The sequence below is a fragment of the Dendrobates tinctorius genome, unplaced genomic scaffold (assembly GCF_039654945.1).
Source record: "Dendrobates tinctorius isolate UK_male_01 unplaced genomic scaffold, ASM3965494v1 ptg000163l, whole genome shotgun sequence".
In the NCBI taxonomy this organism is placed as follows: domain Eukaryota; kingdom Metazoa; phylum Chordata; class Amphibia; order Anura; family Dendrobatidae; genus Dendrobates; species Dendrobates tinctorius.
Window position 1 is genome coordinate 14247034 of NW_027361830.1, and position 18161 is coordinate 14265194.

At 42.4% G+C, this 18161-nt stretch overlaps 1 protein-coding gene across 1 annotated transcript in view; it reads right to left on the reverse strand.

Moving 5' to 3' along the window:
- The window catches only part of LOC141052887 (cadherin-6-like), a 459217-nt gene that overhangs the window by 313574 nt on the left and 127482 nt on the right, over positions 1–18161 (reverse strand). The window lies entirely within an intron of this gene.

Consider the following 18161-nt stretch of genomic DNA (forward strand, 5'->3'; position numbering starts at 1 on the left):
GCTTGTTTTTTGAGGACCGAGTTGTACTTTTGAATGACACAATTCATTTTCCCACATAATGTACTAGAAAATGGGATACAAGTTCCAAGTGAGGTGAAACAGCACAAAAACCGCAATTCCCCATTTGTTTTCTGGATTTTGCTTTTATGGCGCTTATTGTGGAGAAAAATGACCTGGGTATACGATTCCCCAAGTCAGTAAGATTGTGATAATACCAAAGTTGCATAGTTTTTATTTCAGGTTAAAAAAAAATTGTGTTGCCATTTTCTGAGACCTGTAGTGTTTTCATTATACATAGAACTGTTTAATGGCTTTTTTTGCAGGGCGACCTGATGTTTTTATTGATACCATTTTTGGGGTACATACTACATTTTGATAGTTTCCATTTACATTTTTTGCAGAGATGTTGTGACCCCAAAAGCACACACCATTCTGGGGTTTTGATTTTGTTTTTCTTTATAGTTTTTACCAATTGGATTAATTTATTTTGTATTTTAACCTCTTTTATGGATTCAGCAATATCACATATATGTATTTTTTTACAATCTTTACTTTAGGTGGGGGAAAAGGGGTGAATGTTTTTTTTAGTACACTCTTCTTTACTTTATCTGTTAGTCCTCTTAGGGAACTTGGACCTGCCACCATCCAATTATACTATATACAGAAATACTGTTGTATTGCTGAAAAAAGCACAAATCACAATCTCCTATGAACACGAGCCAGGGGCTGGCGTCCACTGGAGTACTGTCATGATGGGCCCCCGACTGTCATGGCAACCCACTGGCACCCTACGATCATGCTGAGGGAGGTGATAAATGAAAAGAACAGCGCAACCCCCAGGCCACACACTGTAAGTGTCACTGTCAGAAAATGATAGTAGCATTTAACAAGTTAACACTGGTCTCCACTCGCTGCTGTTAGAGGAAAATGATGGCCTAATAACACAGCTAACATGTGCCGGGAATGGGGCAGGTTTGACTCCGGAGCCCAACCTATTGATCCTCTCCGTAATTGTGCAGCACTCATCGTTACAGGGAATTGGTCAGATTCCGTGACTGTCATCAACTGAAACTATGGACGTGCCTATGGGGATTTATTTAATCTGATGGGGTCTTTTATGTTTCAAAGTAAAGCTTCAATCTTAAAAGTTTACTTTTATTCTGCAGTGTTGAATATGCTAATGAGGCAGGAGTTGTTGGTCGGGTGGGAGCTCTTCAACCGCACTAGTCCTGTCCCAGGACTTCTAATCATGCCTCCCTGGGCGTGACAGACAGCCTGTACAATGGCACAACCATCCATAATGGATATTGTATGCAGGATGTTAGAGGATACGAGGAAAATGTAGTGTTGGGGAATGAAATCTTCACCGGACTAATCCTGTCTCATTAGCAGTAAAAGTTCATTTTTCATTAATTGCAGCATTAGTGTGAAACATAATGTCCTTATCAGACATCTGCATCCATTGTCCTTATAGTAGCAGTTGAGGACAGTCAGATGACCAGACAGGTGCCCTTTAATATACATACAGCTAAAATATTTAAAACTGTCCTAAGTAAAAAGGCTAGTGTTTGCACATGGGTTAGTATTTTCTAAGAATTTTTGTTATTGAATTCCCTGCTTTTTCGATGTTTGCAAGCCTCAAGAGCAGTCTAAAGCCCCCTTCACACATAGCGAGATCGCTAGTGACATCGCTAAAGCGTCACCGATTTTGTGACGCAACAGCGATCTCGCTACATGTGACACTTACCTCCGACCCGGCTCCCCGCTGGATATCGCTGATCGTGCGAGAACGGGATGGTCCATTTCTCGTCATCAGCTTCCTGCTGGCGCCGACGAGCGACTCCATGGACTCGGGCGGAAGATGTCACCCTCGCTGCCTGTGACAGATAAGTGACGACCGCCAACCGCTGCTGCATCGCTGTGAGATCTGCCTGTTTGGCAACTCACTAGCAACCATTTAGCGATGCACCAGCGATCCTGACCGGGTCGTATCGTTGTCGGGATCACTGGTGCATCGCTAAATGTAATGGGACCTTAAGGGGCTTCAAATACAATAGATACCTGCCAAATAATGGTTCGCCAATCATGTGACTGACAGTTATCTCTCCCAACTCTTCCATACACAAGACTCCTGTGTTCTCTAGAAGAGAGCCACTGCCAGCCTCCCTCGGCAGCATCTTATCTCACTGAGAACAAAAGGATCAGCAGCCTGAAGTTCGACATGCCGGGTCTTTATCTCCCCTGACTCCCATCCCGGGACTGGCGAGTGGCCCCCATACACATTAGGCTGTTGTCTGAGCCCGCTAACATAGTAAAGTTCAGCAGACATTAGTTACATGTATATGGGGGTCTTAAGCGAATGAAGAACAGGCCTCTGTGTATGAGTCAGAATATAGTGATAGCAATCAATTTCTGATTAGGACCACAAAATGGACTCCAAAATCTTCTTCACATAAATATAGACAGTATATCTAATGGCTGTTCTATTCCTCCCACTCTGCAACAGGTCGCCTGAACATCAGACTACGTATTCAATGGAACAGGTTCCCTTTAAGAAATATATAAAGCAAAATTATTTTCTACCATTTATGGAAAGTTTATTTTTAATGCTACATAAATAAAAGACAATGTAGTTTCTTATTCTACATTACATCTTCTTACATACTAGAAAGTGACTCCTAAAAACCTGATGGGGTATGGAATATCGGACTAGCGTTCTACTTAAGCCATTAATGAAGCACAGTTTGTAGCTGCAGTGTCACCAGTTACCAATGGCTAGCTGACAAGTAAAACTAAAAAAAACTGATCCTACACGGAGGTTATCATTATTAGGAATAAAAAAGTCGGGGGCGTGGCCTGCACGCTGATGGCGACGGCTGCTTGAAAGGAGAGCTCTGTGCTTCAGCAGGATAAACCAGCTCTTATCAGCTCACAGATAACAGGATTACCAGCTACAGGAGGTGTGAGTAACCCCAGCCCTTAGTGATGCCTAAGTTGAGACCTAAAAAAACTGGCACTCCAGCCAAGCTGACAGACTTTTACCCCTGGGATAGGGAAGTCTCCTCACCTAGCAAGATGGTGCTGGCTTCCCACTCAGCGTCTTCCCACTCCTCACAAGGAGATACAGGCTGCGTGAGAGGCAATACAGGCATTCCTCTGACAGAGGAAACAATGCAATCTCTGCTGAAGACGCTGAGGGCTTCCCTACAGGGTGATCTCAGAGAAATAGTCAGAGAGCTGAAGGAAGAAATCAGGTCTCTGGGTGATCGCACAGAGCATGTAGAAACTAAAATGGCTGAATTTGCAACATCACATAACAATCTGATAGATGCTAACACAGCTTTGGAAAAGGAGGTGGAGGCATTAAAACTTAAAATCAGTGATATAGAGGACAGATCCCGAAGAAATAACCTAAAAATCAGAGGTATTCCCTCATCTGTAGCAGATAAAGAGCTCCATGAATACTTTCACAAGTTTCTGCAGCTTATACTTCCTGGATGGGACGCCAGAGACCTGATAGTGGACAGAATTCATAGAGTCCCTAAATCCAAAGGCATAGATCCAGCGCTGCCTAAAGATGTCCTGGCTAGACTTCATTTCTATAAAACAAAAGAAGCTGTGCTGTACACACTGAGGGAAAGTCCAGCCCTGCCAGACACTTTCATGGGACTAAAAATCTTCCCAGATCTTTCTGCTACAACTCTTAATAAAAGAAGAGAATTCGCCCACCTTTCTAAACTCCTTAGAGATCAAGACATTAAGTACAAGTGGGGTTTTCCGGTGAGGATGATAATTTTCAAAGATGGAGGCACTTACATATGTCATACTCCTTCTCAGCTGGGCAAATTGCTGGATGACTGGGGAATAGCCCACCCACCAAACCCTGGCGGGCGGGAGAATCAAAGAAGATCTCCAGACAAGATTAACCCTGAATGGTCAGCAACTTAGCTGGGACTCCTTCCTGCTTATGGCACCTGCTGTCCTTGCTCCTGTGACACGGGATGTCACGTAGCCCCCCTGATGTTCTCGCCTATGGCGAGCGGTTATACTCCGGTCACCCTACTCGGGGCAAACCGGTGTTGATGGAACTTTTTTGTTTTTGTTCTTCTTCTCAAAAATGTTCTTTAATTTTTTTCAGAAATTTCTTTCAATTCCTTGTTGGTCTAACCCTTCTCATCCCTGATGGCGTTCCTAGGAATTCAACCCCCCCTGCGGCTCCAATATGAAAATTAAGATATTGTCTATTAATGTGAACAGACTCAACTCCCCAGCAAAAAGGTCAATGATGTGGAGAGAGGTGATGGCATCTAACTGTGATATAGCGTGCATTCAGGAGACCCACCTTCTTTCCACAGATAATAAACGGCTACTTCATCCCAGGTTTCAACACGCCTTTTTTGCTAATGACTTAAAAAAAAGAGGAGGAGTGGCCATTTTAATAAAGAACTCAGTGGCCTTTAAATTGATAAATGTCAGTTATGGAGCGGATGGAAGATATATTATTTTGTCTTGTTATATTAACAGTGTCCCTTATACCTTGGCAACGGTCTACTCCCCAAATTCATCGCAATTGACCTTTGCTAGGAAATTTTTCCAAGCATTCAAGGATACTGCCACAGGGGCGGAAATCATCTGTGGAGATTTTAATATACCTGTTATACGCTCCATGGATTGCTCCAACATCAACATCTCACATGCTAAGGAACTTAAGCATCTCATCAATGAATTCCATTTTCATGACATCTGGAGATATTTACATGCATCAGAAAGAGACTATACATTCTTCTCTTCCAGGCATCGCTCATACAGTAGAATTGATTTCTTTTTGGTCGACAGCAAATCTATAAGTAATTGTGTTGCAGCTGATATTGGTTTAATCACTTGGACAGATCATGCGCCGATCTCTTTGTCTGTTCAGGGTGGCTTTAATGTTCTAAATTCCCCCAGGTGGAGATTGAATACTAGCTTGCTTGGTAGGCAGAAGGTACATGATGAAGTAGAGTCAGTGTTAACAGAATATTTCAAACTTAATAATAATGGGGAAATTTCTGACTAGACCCTGTGGGCTGCTCATAAAGCAGTAGTCAGGGGGCAGTTCATAAAACTGGCCTCCATCCAAAAACGGCAAAAAGACGCAGATATTAAATATATATTAACCCGTATTCATCACCTTGAATCCCTGAATAAAGCCAAAGCAACCCCTAACTTGACTAAAGAAATTGTAACCCATAGATTTCAACTAAGATCCCTACTCCTGCAAAATTACGAACATAATCTAAAAAAAAATAGATCGACATTTTATGCTATGGGGGATAGAGCGGGGTCCTTATTGGCAAGAAGGACGAAAAAACGTGAGATTCAATCTAAAATAGAATTCCTGAGGGACCCAAATGGAACAATCACTAGACATCCCATTGAAATAGCAGAAGCATTTGCGAAATATTATGAGGCCCTGTATAATCTAAAAAATGATTCCAACACGTCACAGCCGACTCAAGTGGATATACAGGGCTTTCTAGACACCCTGGATCTTCCCCGGGTCTCAGATGAGCAATTAGAGGAACTTAATCTTCCCTTTACTACACATGAAATCCTAGGTGCCATCAAAATGACTAAGTCTAACTCTGCCCCGGGCCCCGATGGGCTGCCATACGAATATTACAAACAATTTACATCCACTCTGTCCCCCTTTATGTTAAAAACCTTCAATTTTTGGCAAAATAAAGGGTCAATTTCCCCAGACAACTTGGAAGCGATTATTATCACGCTACCCAAGCCAGGGAAACCTGCAGACACCCCGGGTAATTTTAGGCCCATTTCACTCCTAAATTGTGATGTTAAAATTTATGCCAAACTAGTGGCGGATAGACTTCATAAAGTGATCCCGGCCTTAGTGGCCCCAGACCAAGTTGGTTTTGTGACAGGCAGGCAATCTAAGGATGGCACCAGACGGATGCTTGACTTGATTGGACTGGTGGAGATATCGGGTGAACCCAGTGCATTCCTGTCTCTTGATGCTGAAAAAGCCTTTGACAGGGTGCACTGGGGATACCTGGAGAGAGTCCTAACAAAATTCGGGTTCTTGGGAAGAATTAAGTCATCCATTCTAGCTCTCTACTCCTACCCAAATGCGTCAGTGTTGGCATCGGGGTTTCTGTCATCTAAATTTCAAATAAGTAATGGCACTCGCCAGGGGTGTCCATTGTCTCCCGCTATTTTTGCTTTAGTGGTAGAACCTCTGGCGGAAGCTATACGAAAAAACATAGCCATTTCTGGTATAAGAGTTGGGGAATTTGAACATAAACTTGGTTTATATGCAGATGATGTGATAATTTCCTGTTCTAACCCTGTAGTTTCGATTCCAGCAGTGGTGAACACATTATCGAACTTTTCTAAAGTGTCGTATTATAAGCTTAATGCGGCAAAGTCTTTGATATTGCCGTTTAATGTACCGGTGGAAGCCAGGAGTGTGCTGGAGGGGACCTTTCAATTCAAATGGTGCGACAGGGGGATACCTTATTTAGGTATTAAGCTGACACCATCGCAGATGTTAGTTAAAGAAAATTTGGAACCTCTGATCCAAAATTTAGAAAAGGAATTGGGAAGGTATGAAAAAATATCGTTGTCCTGGATGGCCAGGATACAGTCCTTTAAAATGGTTTTCTTACCCAAAATATTGTATGTACTCAGATGCTTACCCATCAAAATTTCTCACAAAACCCTGATGAAACTTCAATCGTTGACTAACAAATTTGTCTGGGGTAATAAAAGGGCTAGGGTCGCAGGTAAAGTGTTATATCCCCCATATGACTCAGGGGGACTGGGCACCCCAAACATATCGGCATATTATAAAGCCTTACTAATTGAATCACTAAAGGAATGGTGGCGTCCAGGTAATTCACATAGATGGGCTCAGATTGAAAATTTCCTGTCCCGCCAGGGCTCGGTCAGAAGAATGATGGAAGCAGAATATTTGAGCCGTTCACGGTTCTCCCCGTGTGTTCCCACCATGTCAGCTTCCCTGGAGGTCTGGCGAAATGACTTGATTCATAAGATTCAGATTCCTCTTTCAGAGATTTCCCTCAAGTCGTTGGAATCTCAAATCCCCTTTTTGAATCTAGCCAGGTGGGAGGGATCAGGCATTACAGTGCTGGCGGATCTATTCTCTGATTTGGGTGTTAACCCCTTTAATGAAATAGTACGGAAACACCCCTCTTTAAAGGGTTGTTTCTATCAACACATCCAAATTAGTCATTTTCTGGCCTCTAAATTTCCTCTAAAGTCGAATCCTCTGTTACCTACAACAAAGGCTTTGGTATTTAAAAAGATAATTAAATCCAAAGGTATCTCCTCAACATACAAATGGCTCAATAACCCCCCCGAAGAGCAAAAATCTCCTTATATGAATAAATGGGACGTGGAGTTGAATGTTTCTACCTCTCCTTCAAACTGGCACTCGGCTTCAGCAAATATCCAAAAATATTCCAAGTGCATAAATCATCTGGAGCAACTGAAAAAAGTACACCTGCGATGGTATCGGTCCCCAGCCAACTTAGCACAGTTCCTCCCAAATTATTCGCCACATTGTTGGAAGGGCTGCCTCCAAAGGGGTACTCTTGGTCACTGCTGGTGGGCTTGTCCCAAGGTTTTCTCGTTCTGGCTGGAGGTGTTTGGCCTGATGGGTGAGCTGACAGGCAATACTATTAATCCGAATCCGGGTCTGGCAGTGCTAAACGTGGGTATAGAGGAGTTCTCTTGGGAATCCAGGGGATTATTGGTTCACATTCTAGTTGCTGCCAGATATTGCATAAGTAGCTATTGGAAATCCCCAAAGACACCTACATTAGCTGAACTATATAACCGAATTAATCTCCATTGCCAATACGAGTTCTGTCTGGCTCACTCCATCCGCGCCAAAAACAAAATACTTCAGACTTGGGACACGTGGCTAAACTCTGTATATGCATCCCCTGTCAGGCATCTGTTTCCAGGGCAAACTGTCTGAGATTAATAAAATGGGTCAAATAGGGTCAAAGAGAGTGTTACGCAGGGAGTTCATCCGTACCACATGTCAATATTCAAGGTGTTTATATCTATGTTGTTGTTACTGCTCGGGCTACCCTGAACGCCATCTAATTCCCTAGCTCCCCCCCCCTCCCTGGTTGCCTCTTTGCAACCATCCATGGTTCACCCCCCCCACCTCTTCCTCCCTTCCCCTTTCTTATCTTCCTTTCTTACTCTCTGGTTCTGGTTGTTTGAAACCCTCGTTTTGAGGATTAAAGATTAAATGGTAGGTTGACTTTATACGTATTAGGTGTTGATTAACCTAAAAAAAAAAAAGTTGTAACTTGTATCAGACATGATTGTTGGTGGTGTGATGGGAAATGTGAATCATAATCAAAAGATATACTACCACGTGTTACAGCGTTGTTCTCTTTGTGTATTAATGCCATTGATACCTGAATTTTTTCCCTTTTCTAATGTAACTTCCTACAATAAAAATTGATTGGAATAAAAAAAAAGGAATAAAAAAGTCTAAGACACTTGCTTGATGCCCAATGAAATGGGGTCTCAGCACTCAAGTCACACTAATAATTATGTTGTCTTTTTAGACCTGTCACCCAGCTGGTGGGTCATTCTAAATCTGTCAGAAATCGCAAGCCCTGAAATGTGCAATTGTCTGGCACTGCAAGATTCTTTCCCTTCCCCTCGGCTTCCACTGCATCCTTGCTCTTTGCCTTTCTCGCTGCCCTATTATAACCGCCGTGACATTAATACATGCTGCTCTATTCTCCTAGGTACAATTAGAGGAAAAAGAAGACAGTATGATCTGCATGCACTAGAAAATCATACCACATGCCTCACAATAGAATGTCACAGACATACATATATAGAGATATATATGGAGGTATATCTATCTATATACTCCGATTTAACTAAACCCACCACTTCCACTGATAAACACTGATATGACGTATTCCTTCAGCATGTAAACAACCTTGCAATTTACTGCCGGCAAAGGTAAAGAGTGTCAAGTGTCTGCCCAAGCGATCGGAAAATGAGACCGTACGCAGGGGTTCCTGTATCCACAGGAACAGCCGAATGTCCTATTAGAAGCTCCCAATTAATGAGGATGACACAAGTGACGGCACCAGCGCTTGTATTTCCAGCACAGAAACATGTAGTTAAGCAGTTCCCGAGAAAACATCTGCTTTTTATTTCATTAGATGTGACTAATCAGCTCCTGCTTTCTGCCAACTACAGCAAGCTTTATAATTAGTTACTTACATTATCGTTACCGCCGTTTAATGTCCACTTAGAAAATATCCAAAATATTACCGCCCGTCAAAATGTTTTTTTGGTTTTTTTCTTCTTTTCTGCCTAATTGACTGCTAGATAAATAAGACAGACAGAAACAACACCTTCCCAAATAAACTGACACAAAGACATTGTTACTGCGGGAAGCGCAGTGATTCCTGTGACATTTATTACTAGTTGCCGGGCACTTGACATATAGTTACCATGTAAACGCAAAGGTAGAAGATGACAGGAAAGGTTTTCTTGTTTTACCATCTCACCCCGCGTCGTCTGGCAAACTTATGTAAGCTGCGAGGGATCCGGCACAATCCTAATTATGGTGGAAGATGAGAAGTGAAATGATTTTCGGCTGCTAATCCAATTGCAATGAGGTGTGTGCACTGAAAGCCGCGCTCCGTTCATTTTCTTTCCGACTGCAAAGATATTGGGCAATAATTATATCTAAAACATCTCGGGGAAGCTGGCACAATTATAAATTCAAGCACTTTATAGGTTAATAAATCTTGTTAATTTACTTGTCTCATTCACTCGCAGGTCCTCTTAACACTGCTAAATATACAATAGCAAAAGGATGAAAATCAATATTAATATCTGCGCAATGAAAATGAAGAAGTGCACTCTTTTTTACCGTGAGTGACCCATGCAGATTTCAGATCCATCTAAAGTAGGTCGTGGAAAAGTAGAAATTCTGTAATAAGTCCCTGGGTCTATTGGGCAGCTCAATTATTAAGGGGGATGTAACCTTTCACATTAAATGATTTTAGCTTCTGTTTCTGGACTCAGACTTTAGTTCCTTTGGCTCCTCTGCTGGGAATCCTGCCACTTTATGAGGCCATCGATAATCATCTGCCTCATTTAATGGAGACCTCTTACATTGTTGCTGTCCTGCTGATTGAAGCCCCACAATCATTTCCAATGTAAAGCTGTGCATTGCTTCCAATCACGGCTTTCATTATGCACGTAGATATGCTTACTGGGGCTAAAGAGCAGTGGGGATGGGAAATCTAGCTGGACTGATATTAGTCATTGTGAAGATATGGCCACTTATTAAAGACTAAAAGACAAATGGACGTAGAGCGGAATCCACAGCACTAAGGGATAGAGACTTTTCCCAGCACGGAGCACTGATTGCGTCAATATTGTTTTATTAGATACTAGCTGGAGAGCCCGGCACTGCCTGGGCATAGAAACTAATTACGGTTAGTTATAACAAATTATAATGATTATATCTATCTCTCTATCTCTCTCTATCATATATATATATATCTCTATCTGAGTGTATAGCCCTGCCCACTACGCATAGCCACATTCACACTATAATATCCCACATCATCCTGTCAGCCAGAGCTACCGGACTACTACCCTAATATCCCACATCATCCCGTCAGCCAGAGCCACTGGACAACTACCACTAATATCCCACATCGTCCCCTCAGCCTGGAGTCAGAACCAGAGCGCTGAGTGGAACGGTCCTAACTTCCATAGTGGGGATCCCTTTAAGAGAGACCTGGCGTCAGAACCAGAGCGCTGAGTGGATTTGCCCTGACTTCCATACCAATGATCCCTTTAATATAGAAGCCTGGGGTGAGAATCAGAGCGCTGAGGAATTTACCCTAACTTCCATACCGGAGATCCCTTTAAGAGAGGCCTGGGGTCAGTACCAAAGCGCAGAGTGGATTTTCCCTCACTTCCGTACCGAGGATCCCTTTAAGAGGGGACTTGGGTCGGAACCAGAGCACTGAGTGGATTTGCCCTAACTTCCATACCGGGGATCCCTTTAAGAGAGCGTGGGCTCAGAACCAGGGCGCTGAGTGGATTTGCCCTGAATTGCATACAAATGATCCCTTTAATAGAACCATGGGGTCAGAATCAGAGCGCCGAGGGATTTGCCCTAACTTCCATACAGGAGATCCCTTTAAGAGAGCCTGGGGTCAGTACCAGAGCATTTGAAGGCAATTGCCCTGACTTCCATACTGGGGATCCCTTTAAGAGAGGAATAGGGTCAGAATTAAAGCGCTGGATGGATTTGCCCCGACTTCCATACCGGAGATCCCTTTAAGAAGGGCCTGGGGTCAGTACCAAAGCGCAGAGTGGATTTGCCCTAAACTCCATACCAATGATCCCTTTAAGAGACCCTGGGGTCAGAACCACAGAGCTGAGTGGAACGGTCCTAACTTCCATACCGGGGATCCCTTTAAGAGAGGCCTGGGGTCAAAACCAAAGCGCTGGGTGGATTTGCTCTGACTTCCATACCAATGATCCCTTTAAGAGGGAAGATGTGCCTATAGGATGGAGGATGTGTGATGGTATATAGGCACAGGAGGGGGGAATCATTTCTGTCATGTGCTCTCTGCTCCTTTCAGGGGGGCAGACAATGGCTGGAAGCTTATGCTCACGAAGATGCTATATTTCTCCCACCATGTCAGTGTCTGCTGAGGTGTTGTCAAGTGGGAAAACTGTTGGTCAAAGCAACCAATCACAGCTCAGCTTCTTTTGAACTGCTCTGGTGAAATGAAAGATGCTTTGTGATTGGTTGGTGATACACATACACACATTCATTTTTATATAGAGAGATGTTCTTGCTGTGTTTTATTAGTGATTTGCTTACTTGCCAGTTCATCCTCAGGAAACAATGCTTCCATTCAGTGACAGTAAACAGAGGAAGATGAGCTAAAGGTACATGTAAAGCAATCATCCTATCAAATCCCTTCGTACAACGGCGTGAGACCTGGTGATACAATCTGCCTAGGCCCACTGTGTGGATGGAGATGGAAGACCCAGGGGAGCCATCACCAGAAGGGGTCTCACATACAGTCCCAGGTGATGGAATATGCTTCAATCTGTGAGTTAAATAAAAATGAGGGAGAAAAAGACATGAGGGTTGAATCAGGGCATTTGTTGGATGGACTTTGAAGGGAGAGGATCCAAGTTGCGATGGATGGATGATCTATGGCGTTTTGGAGATTGACTGCTGGCTGGAGCGATATCCATGAGCTACAGTATCAATATCCATCGTCTGAAGGAACATAGGCTGTGACTACACACCATACCGGCTTGAGATACCAAAAGCTGTGGGCCAACCAAAAGTTGGGAGGCAGTGGGTATCGCCTGGTACGGGGCCAGTGGAACTATTGATCTCAGATTGGGAACTTGTGGACTGAGGGCACTGCATGTTGGCCATCTACCTGGAGTTGTTGTGCAACCATGGATGTATGGAATAAAAATAGCTGCATCGTTAACCTGCCTAGGTGATTTTTATAACCCAAAACCTCTGACCTTCACATTCATATTGATACCCATTTTTCTACAGTACAAAAGTGATAAATTGGCTAGCAAGAAATATTAAATAAGTTGTACCAATGGATTTTATCACAGGGCTAGAGCAATCATTTTCTATGCAAGTCTCTATCATACGATCATATGTTAGGAATGGGGAGATGCTGTTGGCAATTGAAACTGACTTTGTCCTTTTGTACTATCTTCCATAATGTACCTTGTTTCTTTTCCTTCCCACCCTAAGGAAGCAGTCAGACAGCCATATAAATCGGAATGAGATCGGAACGCAGTGCACGGACTGGCAGACGGCTCGCCTGAGAGCGCCAGCTGCATAGAAATATCAAGCTCAGATCGGGAGACCCACCAGCCAGTCCATCAGAATCTCTTTCTGAATTATGCGTCCGTCTAGCTGCACTCTGATCTTTCCCATTTATTTTCATTTTGTATAAAACTTTTCTTTATTTTTTTTCTGGTAGCCGCTAACATTTTTTGCGCCAAATTCATTAATTTTGCACAAAATGAAAAAAAAATTTTTTTATCTGTTCTGTTAAACCATTTTTGTGATCCTTTAGTTCGAAAAGTCACACGTTCCACAAAATGTTGCAAAAATCCAGCGAAAATTTCTGGCACACAGATAATAACTCTGGGAGAAGACTGGAAAATATTTTTAAATAATGTAATCTGGCAAAAACATCTGGAAACCCCAAACTTTGCCCACAGTGATGAGCAAAAAAAAAAAAAAATAATACACGAATGCATACAAAATAGACATCAAGAAAGGCGCGAATGGAAAGATGAAAACCAAAAACTTGACAAGAAGACAGGAACAAATGCCATAATGACTCTCCTGAAGATATTTTCTTTTCCTTTACGGTTATTGTTTTTTTTGCTAGGATTTGGACTAAGGAAATTTAGCCTGAACTTATTTACTTAGACTCAGTATTATGGCTAGTGGAGCTTGACACTATAGAGAAGATGGAGACTTTTTTCTCTCTCTCCACCTCCGAGAAAATTGGATCACAATCTGATTAGAGTCTGGTCAGAGTATGTTTGGCATAATCGGACCAATTTTCTTGGATGTTGAGAAAACAGTCATCCGCACCTTCCCTTACAGCAACTAAATAGAAATTAACTTGATCTAGTAAGGAAAAATTATTCTTTGCCAAGGGTAAATACTGCAAGCTGCCGACATAAGGGGCTAGGGCCTAGCCACTAGGCAATGCAAGTTTCTGCTTATTTTAGGCAGCCAAAGTGGTGAGATGCAGGAATTTTGTAACTGCTTGTCCTTTAACAAGCAGTGCGTTACAAGTATGGGGCGTGTACGATAACAGCAGGACTATTATTTTGTTTCTCGTATTGAGAATAAGGAAACTAAACTTTAATCACAGGGAAACAACTGAAAGACAGGGCTGACAGAGTAGGAGGCTGTCACTGTAACAGAACACAGAGGCATACCCTGAAAGGAACCTGTGCCAGTATCTACTGAAAGGGGTTCTCCAGACTACTGATACAGAAGACCCATCATTAGGGTAAATCATCAGTATCAGATCAGTGGGGATCTGACACCCAGCATCCCCACCAATCACCTGTTATCAGCTCTCCTTGTGGCTGGATGTAAACAATGAACAGAGCTGCGAAAAGGAGCTCAACTGCAGTACCCAAGAATGGCCACTATATAATCACTGGAACTACGGTATGCTTTTTGGCTCTGAACATTGTGCACATCTGGATGGAGATGATAACAACTGATCAATGAGGGTGCTAGGTGTTGGGCCCCACTAATCTAATACTTGGGATCTTTCTTGTAGAAGAGCACTGTCTTGCTGACGTCTTCCCTACAACAAATTAAAGGGGTTATTGAAGCCAGATAAAAAGCTTCACACAGGCAGAGATACTGCTAAAATAAGATATACTCAGCCATTTCATCCATGCAGTTCCAGTGCGGCATCCCTGTCTCCACATTGTTCTTCAGATTACATTAGCTGTAGCGGCAGTATGTGCCATGACATTACTGAGGCTGATGTGGGGCAGTAGTCTCCTGGCATATACTGAAACAGCTGCAGCCACTGTAAGTAGACCGACTAGGAGAGTATCAGAGTGCTGGAATACTGGGGATAATTTGGTGAGTATACCTCATTTTCAGCAGGAACCACATTATAACTACTGTTGCTCCGTATACAGTATATACCGAAACGGTCTTGGTTCTCATGCTCTTAAAATTGCCATACACTTTATTTGAATGAACATTCCCCATCAATAATAATTTTCCAGCACTATTGTTCCTGTACATTGTACAATGGCAGGCACAATACATACTTGGAGGAGACAGAAAGGTAGTTCTAGGTACACTAGTGCTGGCAGAATATTGTTCAATTGTTTAAAACTGCAAGGCTGCTTCTCTGTTATGCCAGTATGCAATTTGACAAAAGAGTAGGAAAAGAGATGTAAAAACCAGTCCCTATTTTCTGCATTCGGTCTCTATGTCTTTGCTTCCAGAAACGGATTACACTGAACAGTAAATAGCAAGTAAAACAGATGAAAGACACCTAGTAGCACATGTGAGCGATATTTTAGGGGTAAGACAACATGACTATCATAAAAGGATTTGCAGATTGCCTATTTAGCACAATATTAATCAATTGAGATTTACTGTTTAAACAGGTATTCTCAAACTTAGAACTTATGGATTGGAGATAATTTGCTGACTGTGGGGGTCTGATCACTGGGTTGTGCTCCAATTCCATGGACCAGGGCTCTTCTCTATTGATTGAAGTGGAGATTCATCATTCACACTGCCGCTCAATTCATTCTTAATAGGACCTCCAGATAAAACAAAGTGCTGCGTTATGGCTACTGTGTTTGGCACAAAAATGAATGGAGACCAATGCTCCACTCACAAGGGGCTCTACAGAACCCCAGTTCTCAGGATTGGTGGAGGTCCCAGTGGTCAAATCCCTAGTGATCGAGAAGTTATCCCTATCCTATAGAGATGTGATAACTTTCAGTCGTGAGAATACCTCTTTATACATGTCTTTGACTCTCATAGTTGTCGTCTACCTATAATGTCAATTACCGGCCTCTCTCATCTTTTTAAGTGGGAGAATTTGCACAATAGGTGGCTGACTACTTTTTTTCCCCCACTGTATATTAAAAAGTTCACATTCACAAGTTTTAGAGAACTATACACAACATTATGATGGTAAAAGTTGTCCTTTTGTGATAAAGTGGTCATATTAGATTTAGTTATAATTACTTGTCGATGGGCGTGCATCCTCAAAGAGTTAGCAAAGACTTCATAACTAGAGATGATATGTGCTGACTTTCTACTACCAGATATAAGCATTCCTAGAGGCCTTCATCACTTGGCTGCACTCTTATCATCTTCATACCACACACCATAGGTTTGGTCATCATCCAGACACTCTGTAAACCCTTCTAACATAGAACGATGGCAAAGACAACATAGGACGCGGACTGCTGCGCCTTCTGTGCTTCAATAAACAAATACAATTATGTCCAACTTCTATTTTCTTTTCATATCACATATGGTATGATTATACAAATCATCTTGGGAAAATATATTTCTGTATGAAACGCCTCATTTCTTTGTGGAACACTTGGAGGCTTGGAGTGTTTAGATTGCATTGTGTCACGCTGGTTTTTAATGTTTCTTTACTAGAAACGGACTTCTACATTCAAAGGGAAAATAGTCATGTAACGATAGATGGCACAGCCCCCTTGTAACAGGGTTTTATCTAAACTACTACAGAAGACATTTGGAAATGTAGCAGAAGATGCACAACGCAGAAGAGTAGACTTACGGTATCTTCTGAGTTTCCAAACAGTAATTTTAAGAATAATGTCCCAGATTCATTATTCAGGGTCAATCAATGATCACTATTGGACCTTGGTGGTCACTAGAGTTGAGCGACTTTGGTCGGATCGGGTTTCATGAAACAAAATTTGTTTCAGATGAAACTGGTCCGACTAGGGCAAAAAAAGTCGGCGTTTCGTCCGAAACCCGACCCCAATGCAAGTCAATGGGGATTAAAAGTCGGCACTGAGTGGATGAATGTCATCTGCTCAATGCCGACTTTTATTTCTCACTGACTTACTTTGGGGTCGGGTTTCGGACGAAACGCCGACTTTTTTTGCCCTAGTCGGACCAGTTTCATCTGAATCAAATTTTGTTTCATGAAACCCGATCCGACCAAAGTCGCTCAACTCTAGTGGTCACGGCTGGGTGGCCCACCTGATAGGAGCACTCGGCACCAGCAGACTGTGGATTTTCAGCGACTCCACTTATGCTTGTAGCTCTATATGCTACATGGAAACATAACCAGGGATTCAGACTTACCCCTAAAAAGAATATAAGGTTTCAACAAACAACCTCTTCAAGGAGAATCTATAGAACTTAATAGTATTTCGACACAATTAGAAGAACAGACACTAAAGTCTATTTGCAGTTCGTTTTATATGTTACGGCTTTGTACAACCTGTGAGTTGTAAGGAGTCATAAACGAGTGCTCAGAAAATATGTGCTGCCTTACAATGCAGATCAGATTCCTTACACACGTAACATACGTAATGTGACATGCTTCTCAGAATGCCATATTACAGAAGTATTCTTCTTGAAGAGTTTCTAGGTGACAATGATCCCATGTTACAGTTTCCTATGTAACATTATATGGCGGAATACAACAGAAAGGCCCTTATTCATCAAAGTGTTCACATCATAAAACACTTTGAAAAGTCACAACATTTTTGTGCAACACAAAACTGCACAGAGATTTTGTGACTTTGGGTCTCCTTAGGAAAGTTTTGGCAGCGCCACCAAAATGGTGCTGGGGAGGAGCAGGGGCAGGGTGAAGCATGGCTTTGCCAGCTCATTAATTTCATCATTAATGGCAGCGTTTCCTACATCACAAATGTTACTCTAGTCACTGACAAGAGTAACTTTTCTGGCAAGACGCACAAAGGGGCACACTAGTTATACGATATGCGAAATTCACGCGTTTCTTAAAGGGAATACAGTATGTCAGAAGGTTTTTGCTATGCAATTGACAGCAGTTTGATGCTGAAGCAAAGTTTCTGATTCCAGCGATGTGTGAACTTACTAAGCTGTGTTTTGCTTTTTCAATAAAATCAGTGTTTTTTTCAGCAGGAGATTATAACTACAGGACTAAGTGTTTTGTGATTCCTAGCCTGCACTGATTAGCAACTTTCTGACAGTATACAGTACACAGAATGCTGCCAATCAGTGGTGAGGGCGGGGTTATAAACAGCTCAGCAATCAGAGCACTGCTAGATCTGCAGCAGAGAAAACTGTGATTCTATCACAACTGCTGCACCCAGTATACTAAGTGATACATCGCTGGAATCAGGGTCGGTCCCTGAAACCGGCTGACAGATTTCCTATAAAGAATTTGGTGCAACTCATTGCTGCACACCCCTCATTAAGACTGGTGTACGAAATGCCAATCTTAACGAATCGGGATCAAAATGACTATAGCTCCCTGACAAAACAGTTTTGACACATTTTAATGCTGTTTTTTTACTAATGATTT